The following is an 11775-nucleotide window of genomic DNA, read 5'->3' on the forward strand; positions in this document are numbered from 1 at the left end:
AATTGGGTGTGTTCACATTTGGCATGTTTGGATTAAAACGACGAAAGCACATGGCACTAATGAAGTCATGATTAAAAAAACAACTCACTGTGTGATTCCTTTTGAAAACAGTTAACAATTTAGATTTACAATTTATTAACAAGTTTTAATTTTAGATTAAAATATTTTCTCTGAGAGAGCACACATGCCTCAGTGGTTCAGATCTTATCAGTGAGGGAAAGTGACATCATTTCCTGTATCTTACATAGTTGCGGGAGATAATCATAGACAGTAAAAGAAATGGACACAGCGACCCCATTGGATTCAACGGAGAAAAGTGAAGTCAATTAGAAGCTCTTCTTCCTGATGGCTGAGCGACTGCGCAGACTCAAACTGAGCTTGACGACGAAGATGAGCAACCCGTCTGTCTTCTAGTAGCTGTGCCGAGAGAAATCTGAATCATTCCCTTCCGAAACTTGCAGAGACAGTGAGTACTGTAGGAGGTGTCCATGAGCAGGAGAAACTTTTGCTAAGTATTCTGATTAATTATTTTGTCATTTTGCCTCCACGTCCCCCCGATTGCCCGCGAGCTTCTCCTCCTGTCCATACGGTAATCTCTCTACTGTGCGACAGAGAGTCGCGTGGTTATGACGCAATCGTTAGCCTATTTTTACAAAAACTGCTTCTAAAAGGGGCCATAACGTAAGATACAAGGTAATGGAGCCTTTTATACATTTTCTTGTTTCTTTAGAAATAAATAATGGACAAATGGAGTCTTTAAACGCCTCAGATGTAAAGTTATTCACTGTCAAAGTGACGCCAAAATGAATGGGAGTCAATGGAGTGCTAACAGCAGGTGATGGTCTGCTAATCAATGGCGGCGCCCGGGGAAGCTTCAGTGTTTTCCGAAACATTGGCCCCCTGGAGATAAGTCCACCAATTTAAAGGCACAGAATGATACGGTAACAGAATTGAAGCAAGATTTATGGACACACATTTTTGTAAGATAAACATTTTTAAATAATTGAATGTAGAATTAGCAAAATGACTATTAGGGGCTTTTATAAATCAAATAAATGAAATATTATCAAAACAATATATATTCTGATTACACGATACATGATGGAAAAAATACACTGACTAATTCGGACAACAAGAAATCATGATTTTCAGCTATATAAGACACTTTTTACAAAACAATATTATATTGTTATGGCCTGTAACATCTTGTGATCCATGACGATGATTAACAAATTATTAAATTAATTAAAAATATAACCATTTAAAAAAAACTTTAGACTTTGGACACCAAACGTACCTGTGTTGTGCCAGAGCTCGCCTTTTTAAATATTGCCTCCATAAACAATCATTGTTAGAAGTAACCATTCAAACCAATCCACATTCAGCAACTTAAAAGTGTCGTCAAACTTACTTGTGGACAAAAGGTGAAGAGAAACTCAATTTTAGCTAAAATGTTGATTCAATCCAAATGATTCAAGTCTGAAAACATGTAGACTAATACTAAAGGCCATACACTGGTCTTAAAAGACATTGGTCTTAGAGGACATTGGTCTTAAAGGACGGGTCAGTAAGCTTGTTAGATGAAAATAGGATTCATTCATCTATAAATATCTGTAATGTTTAATGTGTGCATGGTGATGCAGTTAAGTTATATTGTAAATGGAGACATTATACGTCAATAATTATCAAGACTATTTTATATTGGGATGATCTGAACAATTACCGGCAAATACAGCCTGCTGGAATTATTTATTTTATCAATCATGGCAATAGTACTATTTATTGTTGAATCCTCGACACTATCTGTTCCCAGATGACTGTGGCAACTTCTAATATACACTTTATTTTTACTGATATATTCTAAATGCTGTTGTAACATGTACTCTTAGAAATGTTTACAGTATGTTTATTAATGAGTCCTCCATTCTGTTCTCAAATCCATTGTGAAATAAAAAAGACATTTGAATTTGGGCCAGTGTCTTTTATATAGTTAAATTACTGACTGCATCACATGAATCAGAACATTTAGAAACAAAACAATTTACATACAAAATTCAGATTATGCGAGACGTAAACGTCTATAAAAACTATAAAACTGTCTTATAAAATTAGCGTTTGCTATGCTATAGTGATGCGATTCTCTGTCCATCCGACAGGGGGCAGCAGTGCATCATCACACTAACTGAGCCGTGAGCACGTGTTCTGCAGCATGGTCACTCATGCTTCTGTCAGACACACACACACACACACACACCACAACTGCTTCTGATCCTGATCTTCATCATGGAGCATGTGCACTCATGACATGTGTGCAGGATTTATTTGTAGAGACAGATCACATAATAAATGATTCCCAACTCAGAATCATAATACTGTTTGCTAAGATCAAGTGCAATGCAATGACCGAAGTACCAAACTTCGCCAATAAATCTAGTGCACGTTCAAAACACAAACTAAAGGTTAGATAATTCATCACAAGCGTCTTAAGGTTTTTTTTTTTTTAGTGAGCATGGACGCATTTCATAGTCCTAGCCATACACTCGCTTACACGTACAAAAATTAGCAAATCCAATTATTTAAGTTGATTTAAGTATGCAAAGCCAGGCCTGTGGGGTCATACGCACATAGGTAATCAATAGTAATTACCATTTCATTTCTCCCTTGTTATTTCCTTCCGTCTTAAATCAGAATCTGATCTCATCTGACTGATTAAGCCTCGGCCTGTTTCAGGGTCCGTATCAAGCTCAGAAGTGTGGAGTTGCCTGACTTTAACTTCATTTCATACATCACTCCTCTTAAACACAGCGCTCCAATTAAACTCAGGCCTGGATCATTCTAATGCCCTGGAAAATAGACCATTTCCATTACAGAGACGCTTAATTCAGTCGATGTGGGGTCCCAGAATGCTTTGTGCTGCAGATTTCTGCCTTTGATTCCACACTTATATGGATTTCTGGAGAAAGATGTATGATCCCGAATGATATTCCTGTGCAGTAAATAGTGAACGCCCATAGTGGTAAAAATAGATTACTTGAAAGCTACTGCGATAACAATGGTAATGAGAGACAATAAATCTCGGTGTGTAATATTAGAAAAGCAATATTTCTCTTTCAGATAAATCATGTGTGTGTGTGACATATGTGGAGGATGAATATTTATGAATGAATAAATCCTTGAAGAAATAAACTGGTGTAATGTTCCAGCTTTTGCAGCTCGATAAAACGTGAATGATGAATGTGGGAGTTTTTGAAGCTTTTTTTGCAGGCAGATTGAACAAATTTCTGCTGTACTGTACTGTACAGTATCTGACGCTGGATGTTTCATTGATTAAGGGCTGTGCGCTTCACTGCTTTCTCGTGTGTTATTGGAGATGGTATCAAGAGCCTTATTACTGATCTGCTTTCCCTTGCTTAAACAGAGAAGAAAAGGAACAATGCTTTTCATATTCATCAACTGGGATCAAATGTAAAAGTTTTTTTCTTTTTCTTTTTTTCTGCTGGCCCAGGCGAGCCAGGAGCTCAGGTTTTAAATATTTTGCTATTTCATTAAGCAAGAGTAAGTAGGATTAGATAGTAGCAAAATTTCTTTAAAAGGCAACAAATATAAAATCTTAAAGAGATAGTTTACCCGAAAATTTAAATTCTGTCATCATTTACTCACCCTCAAGTTGTACCAAACCTGTATGAACCATCTGCTGAACACAAAAGAAGATATTTTGAAGAATAAGAGTAACCAAACAGTTGATGGACGCCATTGACTTCCATTGTATGGAGGAAGAAAAAATACTATGGAAGTCAATGGCGTCCATCAACTGTTTGGTTACTCTTATTCTTCAAAATATCTTCTTTTGTGTTCAGGTTTATACAGGTTTGGAACAACTTTAGGGTGAGTAAATGATGACAGAAATTTCATTTTTGGGTGAACTATGATTATTTTCAATAATAACTTTTAATTATTTTTAAACTCCAAACAGGACACTTAAAGTGCAATGTGCAATGCGTTGCACATCTCAGAGATGGTACATGACGAGCATTTGTGGTTAAAAAGTATATATATATATTTTTTTTTTTTTGAAAATGATGATCGTTTCGCTATATAAGACCCTTATTTCTCGAATGGGATCGTGTGAAGCTGCATTGAGACGGACATTTGAGCCTTCAGACCGTTGGTTGCCATTGAAGTCCATTATATGAAGAAAAATCCTGGAATGTTTTCCTCAAAAACCTTAATTTCTTTTCGACTGAAGAAAGAAAGACATGGATATCTTGGATGACATCAGGGTGAGTAAATTATCAGCAAAAATGTTTTTGAAAGTGAACTAATCCTTTAACAGTCATAAATCACGGGACATTAACTCCAGGCCCTTATCCTTTATAGATATGTCTTTAATTACAGGCACTTTCAAAGGTTGATTTTTATTAAAACTAAAAATCTACCAGTAAGGATTAACTGGACGGAGCAAACCAGACAAACGTTGATCTCTTGTGTCCAGTTGGGTAAGTGGTGGCTATAACTCTCTCACACATTGTTTATCAGTTTTGCTTTCAAATTCAGCAAGAACTGCGAGTTAGCGCAGAATGCAGGTGGGCAGCATTCATCAAAACTAGCGTTGTCTTCTGAACAATCACAGCTGCTGTTCGCCACATTGCTTTTCTCAAACGAAACATCGATCACGACCACGGAGATGCAGAGTTAGGAAAGAGCTCATCCCTCATGTGGCAGATAGCGAACTGATGGTTTGCTTAGATTCTCAAATTTGATTGTAGGACAAATGATAGCTCGCGAAACCAGACATCAATCACGACACCTTTTGCTGCTTCGCCGTTTCCCGCATGCTGACCGTTCCCCGTAGATTATAAAGCCGATCGTACGCCACGGTGTTTACGCACAGCATGAGGCGGCGAACTGGTGTTGGCTCAGCACTGTTGGGAAGACTCATGATTTGATATATTAAACCTAATATCTCAGTGACATTTCTCAGGACATATTTTCATCGGCAGAGTTTCATCTGCTCTTTTGGGTCCCGTTCTTGATAAATGACACTGGACGTTAATTCTCTCCTCTCTGTCTTCCATCTCTGCAGAGTTTCGGTGGCACACTGCGACCACACCGGTGAAAGGGAGAGGGCGAGAAAATGGACAGCGCCATTAATGGAATTGACATTAATTTGACAGAGTGCTGGCTAACATGTGAAGTCACTGGCAGTTCATAAGAATAATATTAAGCATGCATTAGCATGCATGGGCGAAGCTCAACAGGAACGCCTGGCATTCAGTGTAGCGGGTGAAAAGAACGCGCATGCACCAATGCAGTTTAACCTGTCTTGTTTGTGCCACCCAGGTGCATGCGAGTGCAAGACATTAAAGCATTACTTGAAAAACTTGGCTGCGAAACACTGTGAATGGATTTATGACGTTCTCTGCGCACACACAATGTAGGAGAGCGACGCATGGCTTATGTGCCCTTGAGAAAAGCAATTATGCGTGCACATTCGCAACAACAAACAACTCCCACAGTGCACCCTGACTTGAAGCATGACCGTCCATGTAACAGCCAAAGGCCATTACCAATCCCCATTAACGCTAATCACTAACCACTTTACTTGATAAGAACCGAGGGGTCGCCTACTAGAGACCCGCCACATCTAACCCCAACTGTTACTGACGCACCCCAATCAAGGTACCAGTTAGGCTCACACTCTCGCCATCGATAAAAAAAATGATAAACTGGATTTCCAATTATTACTCTGAGGGGGAAAGAGTAAAAAACGCCTTTCTGGAATCAGCTGTGGTTAGCCTTTGGGTTATCTGTCTGAGAGGGGATTTGACTGGTCTCCAAACAATATGGCTCCAGAGAGACTTCCCTGCTGCAGAATGTAATTATGCAGATGTAGTTAGAGTGAATGTCTGTGTGGAACCAATCACACACTTTGCTTTTATGCTGGAACTCAACTCTAGTGAGTGTGGGACTTACGGGAAGCTTCACAGCTAGAGCCTACGGCAACAATGACAGGGTTATGTCCGATTGTGGGGATGATCTAAGGCTTAGTTTGCCCAGAATTTAAAGTTCTGTCATCACTGACTCACCCTCATGTTTTTTTCCGAGCCTGTATGACTTTTTCTCCGTGGAACACAATAGGAGATATTTTGACGAATGTTCAAGCTGCTCTTTTCCATACAGTGGAAGTGAAAAGCCATGATTGTGGCAATAAGAGCTCTAAAAATACAAAAGTGCTGAAGTATCATATGAACCTTATATCCCAGTTTTCTGAAGACATACACTCGTTTTGTGTGTGGAAAAGATGGAAATTTTTGTTGATGCAAAAAATCTGCTCATATTTTACTTTCAAATTCTTTCAAATATGGCAGTGTTATTTAAGTATTATTTATATACCATAATAGTATTTATTGAATTAGCTATATATATATCAGTGAAGACGCACTTTCAACTAAAAATAATATATATATATATATATATATATATATACAGTATATATATATATATATATATAAAGCTAATTCAATTAATACTATTGTGGTATGTATGTATATATATATATATATATATATATATATAATATTTTATATAATAATATATATATATTTCATTTTTAGTTGAAAGTGCATCTTCGCTGATTTTCAACCCGCTTTGTATTGTCGCACAATAACCCACAATGTCGTTAGTATTTAAATAAACAATGTTTACTCTTTCTCCATGTTACCCGGACTGAGACATTCCCATTTATTTGTCAGCAAAAGGCGAACTGATGGGAGTTTTTTTCAGTTTTCCCCTCCGTTTGGCCTAAAACACTGTGCTCGTATTCATCCCATTTGAAATGTTTGTTGCGTCCAAAAGCTTAAAAATGCTGCCTTCAGAGGATGCATTTCAAGGTAGGAAGGCACGTGCAAATCCAAAGTTTAGCTTCACTTCCGGTCTCCCGAGACCCTTCATCTAACTGATTTTTGAAGGCAGCATAGATGTATCATAAACCGTTATGCTGCCTCAGAAGTCGTTTCGTGAAGTATCTTTGTGGGTAAGCGGTGAACGTGATTTCACCAAGTACCACATGTTCCTGGATCAACATCTTTGTTGATCCTGGAACAACTTTCCAATCAACCAATCAGATTTGAGGGACAAGTTTACAGTTTGTCAAGTTTAGGCTTGGAACCAGGCTGAGGTGCTTCAACATCAGTGTTATTCACCTATCATTTCTCTCTGATTTTAGGGAAAAGTTATGGGTAGGGTTATGTTTAGGGGTAGGGATAGGGTAAGGACAAAATTTTGGGACAGGAATGTTATTCCAGGATCAACAAAATATGTTGATCCAGGAACATGTCTTACTTGGCAAAAAACGCTGCCTGAGAAGTCATTGCCAGATAGGGCAGCGGGGCAACAAGTCAGAAGCCTAAGCTCTTGGAATTTACAAATAAAAATTAATAAAAATATAGTCATATAAAAAACTTATAACATTTTTAAAAACACACAACTAAATTACTATAACTAAAATAAAATGAAAAAGATAACAGTATCTTAATGGTACTAAAATAATACTGGACAGATCACACCATGTTGGTCACAAGACAGAGCAATTGAATCTTAATGTGCCAACATTTGAATGTATGCAGATTTAAATTCGTTTTGGAATGGCATGAGGGTGATTAAATGTTAACATAATTAAAAAAAAATTGGTGAACATTTACTTTTAATCATTCCAGACATGTCTTTACTGAAATATCTTAAGGACTTTAAACTGAATCCCAGTTTTCATCCAAATTACCACCAGATATCAATATTTTTTGGGTGAGTTTCTTTTTTCAGCGTTGCATTGATCATTGGCCAAAATGGTGCTGCTTTAATCTACCGCCTCCATCCTAAATGAAATTACACATTCAAGGTTTGATACAAAAGCAGATGAAGGCATATTTGAACATTCAGAAGTGAGCATTCCCAAAATTAATTTCATCTCTAGGGTTCATGCATATTTAATAGAGAGTGCTAGAATATCACAGGGTAATACAATCCCAGCAAGTTAAGAGAGAGAGAGAGAGAGAGAGAGAGAGAGAGAGAGCGAGAGAGAGAGAGAGAGCAAGAGCAAGAGAAAAGAGAGAACTGCAGTAGTCACGAGCAATAACTCTCAGCGGTGCTGGGAAACAAAATAGGCAGGATGCTTTTGATGAAAGAGCCGAGAGTGTGGAGGCCCAGGTTAAATGCTGAGGAGACTGTGGGCTCCTACTCCACTGAGACCTTCACATACCGGGAGAAACACTGATAACTGACTGACAATAATGGACGAGCCCCATGGACACCATCCCTGGAGACCCACACAAGCCTGCCTTCAGTCTTACTAACTAGTCACTGTATTCACAGTCGTGTGTTGTGATAAATGCCCACATGTGTCCATTATTACAAATCACACCTAGAAAAGATCATCAGATTAGGGGTAAATTTGAGTTTGTAGAAATACACCACTGTGCTAGGTGATCTAGCAAAAATATGTTTAAGCCTTTCTACGATATTCAGTATAATTTTAATCTCAATATTTATTTATTTATATAAAATTAAATTAAATAGTTACAGTCTAGTTTTAATTAAATGAACACAAGGAGAAATATTTATTTTTTATTTAAATATAACAAATATATGGCTACATATTTTAACATAAACGTGTAATATGTAAAAAAAAATATGACTGGGATTTTCATGAAAATTTTCAAGTGAAGACAAATATGAATCATGAAATCAAAATGAACCCCTTATTTTCTGTTTTCTTTATTAACACATGGTTCTGGTCTGATTGTGCATGATGTAAAGCGTGGTCGGCAGTCAGCACGCACAAAGATACAAATAGACAGTCTTTATTAATGATGCAAAATACTCAGGGGATTACAGGAACAACATAGGAGAAACGCTAACTATGTAAATAATAAATGAGAACCGACAAGGGACTGAAAACAACAGGGAGTATTAGAGTACGTTTACATGACAACAATATGCTTAAAACTGAGAAGTTTTTCCTTTGAGTTTTCTACGTACAGACGACAACATTGTCAAAACGATCCCAATTCACACGGATTTGCAAAAATGACTAAAAATTTTGTATTCTGCTGCCAGGCCATTAGATGGTGATGAAACGCTATAGACTAAACACGTAATACGCATGTCCATGACGTCATTGTCTTCAGAGATTCACGATTTTGCAGTTTACACAGAGACCGTGTTCAAAAGTTTGTGTTTTCAGGCCAACAAAACGCTGTTGTCGTGTAAATGAACGGCCAAAACGCTTAGAAAGTTTTACGTTTTTAGTTGAAAACTGTGTCGTGTAAACAGCCCCTAAATACGAAGCAAACATAATGAAAGACAGGTGTAAATCCTTAGTAACCATAGAAACAAACAAGGAAATAATCAGTAACCCAGGAAACCAAAACTAAACAAAGCAGGGAAACAGGAACTAAAGGAAGCTAAACAGAATATCTAAATAATAGTCCATAACCGTGACACATGATTCATCGATGCACATTATTCCAAAGAAAAATAAGTTTGTCAAAATATAATGTTCAATTAGAAAAACCTCAGATTATGGAAATCAACAGTGTTGCATATAATATTAACTTTAACTCTCAAAATCACAATTTGCAAGGAAGGACAATTAAACTAATCTAATGACAGACTCTTCAGGAATCTTAATGATTGAGTAAAAATTGCATTAAAGTCATTACGATAATGACAATGTTTATATTTTTTTTTTTATCACCAGCAAATCATCACAAACTTATCATGAATATTCCATATATCACCATGTCAGCTTGTTATGTCAGGTACACCAAACTGCATACATGTGTAAACTGCACAGTTACATATGTAAAACTGTACGTTTATGTAAACCGTAAACATGGCACGTTGTGATTTCATTGCCTTCTGCTCATTTGCATGTCTCTTATGACAGTAAGTGTTCGTCTGTTATTTACTTATTGTGTTCATGGTGTGGATTGTGTATTCCTCCTGTGTGTGAAAAATGAGGCATGAAACAGCGTTGTCATGCTGAACAGAATTTTAATTACTGACTGTCGCTCTCCTCCAGTGTTAGTACGCCCCAGCAGCTCCCAAACAACTGCAAAATAAACCGATGCGAGCAAGTCACCGTCATTACAGACGCCACCGGCTCTCTTCTAAAAGCTGCAACACAATTAAAAACCCGGCAGCCAAGCTACCATTATACCACCTTGGTATTAAAAATAAATAAATAAATAATAATTCTGAGGTATATAAAAAAAAAAAAAAAACTAATCAATTCCTAACCATGGCATCCATCTGGAATATGGAGTCTGGGTAGTGGGAAAAAAAAAAAGAGAGACTTATTTTGATAAAAGCTCATTCATTTGCATTTAAAATGTGAGTTTTAATTGAGATTGTTTGGGTAATTAGGAAGGGGAAAATGGCATTTTTTTGCGCTCATGTGAGACACAGAAGCTTCTGCCAGACAACCGCGTGCTCCATGACAGCGTACCTGATCCCCGGAGGAACCTGTGCATCCAGGCCTCTTAACCAAGGTTAAAGAGACTCATCAAAATAAGCCCTATTCATTAGCAGACTTCCCTCGCTGACACCGACACCAGCCGAGAGATCTATCGCAGTCACACACACACACACACACACACACACACACATCCAGGCCCGGTAAATCATCTGCACCCTTGTCTTTGACGTGGGCTTCTTTTATTTCCTCACGGTCTAAATTGAGTCATAAAGACGTGTAAAAATAATGGCGCGGCGAACCTTGTTTCAGCCACCCATTTTTATTTCCCCACAGGTCCCCGGTGGGCTGTTTGAGGCCACATTAGAACGTTGACACATTAATAAGTGTGGAGATATTTACACACGTTGACCTCCATCCCGACAGCTCCGTAGTTTGGCCCTGTTGAATTATGTGTAATCACCACGAGGGTTGAGACCGTGAAGCGTGTTGCGCTCAGTGCATGTGTGGCTGTATGTTCACCCACGGGATTTTCAGAAAGGACGGTGAATAGGTTTACAGACCAACACAATGGAGCTCTGATTAATCTTTAGTCCGGTGGGAGATCCGCTGATAAATCTTGAAATATTTTATTCACTTTTCCCCCCTTTGAGTTATCCAATAACAGAATGGGAGGTTTACCTAAAAAAAAAATAAAAAATGTTCCTTCACAATGAATGATTTAATCACAATAAGCACACAGGAGACGTGATGTGCAAGTTTCTTGTTAACATGTTTCTAAGCTAACATGAGCATAAAAATACAGTTATCTTAGCAACATGCCAACGTGTTTCAAGTGTAACTTGAAAGTAAGATTTTTCACCAAGCTTGTCGTGATGCATTATGGGATTGCATTCTCCTTGAAGGATCATGTTTTTTCTATGTAAACATGCATTCGATGGATATCTTTGACTGTTGAGCTTGTGTCTTGATTCTTTTACACCATCTCGACATGGCATTAGACATGGTGCTCATGTTAAAATAACTTTTAAAGACCTTGTGTTTCGCTTTTTTTTAAGTGCAAAAATGTGTTCTGTGTGAATGGCTCCTTTCAATTTAGCTACTACTAGCAATATTTATTTTGTTTTACATTAAAAAAATTGTAATCCTGTAGTAATTCCCATTTTTTACAAGACGTGATCAAAGTCCGTTTTTACTGCTGTACCAGGAAACATTTTATGTTCTGGTTATGGATTGTTCCAAGTATTCTATAGAGAATAACTGAAAGTAGCTGTAAGTGGACTATTGCAGAAATATAATGACTG

This window comes from Abramis brama (genome assembly GCF_963993115.1).
Source record: "Abramis brama genome assembly, chromosome: 24".
Taxonomy (NCBI): domain Eukaryota; kingdom Metazoa; phylum Chordata; class Actinopteri; order Cypriniformes; family Leuciscidae; genus Abramis; species Abramis brama.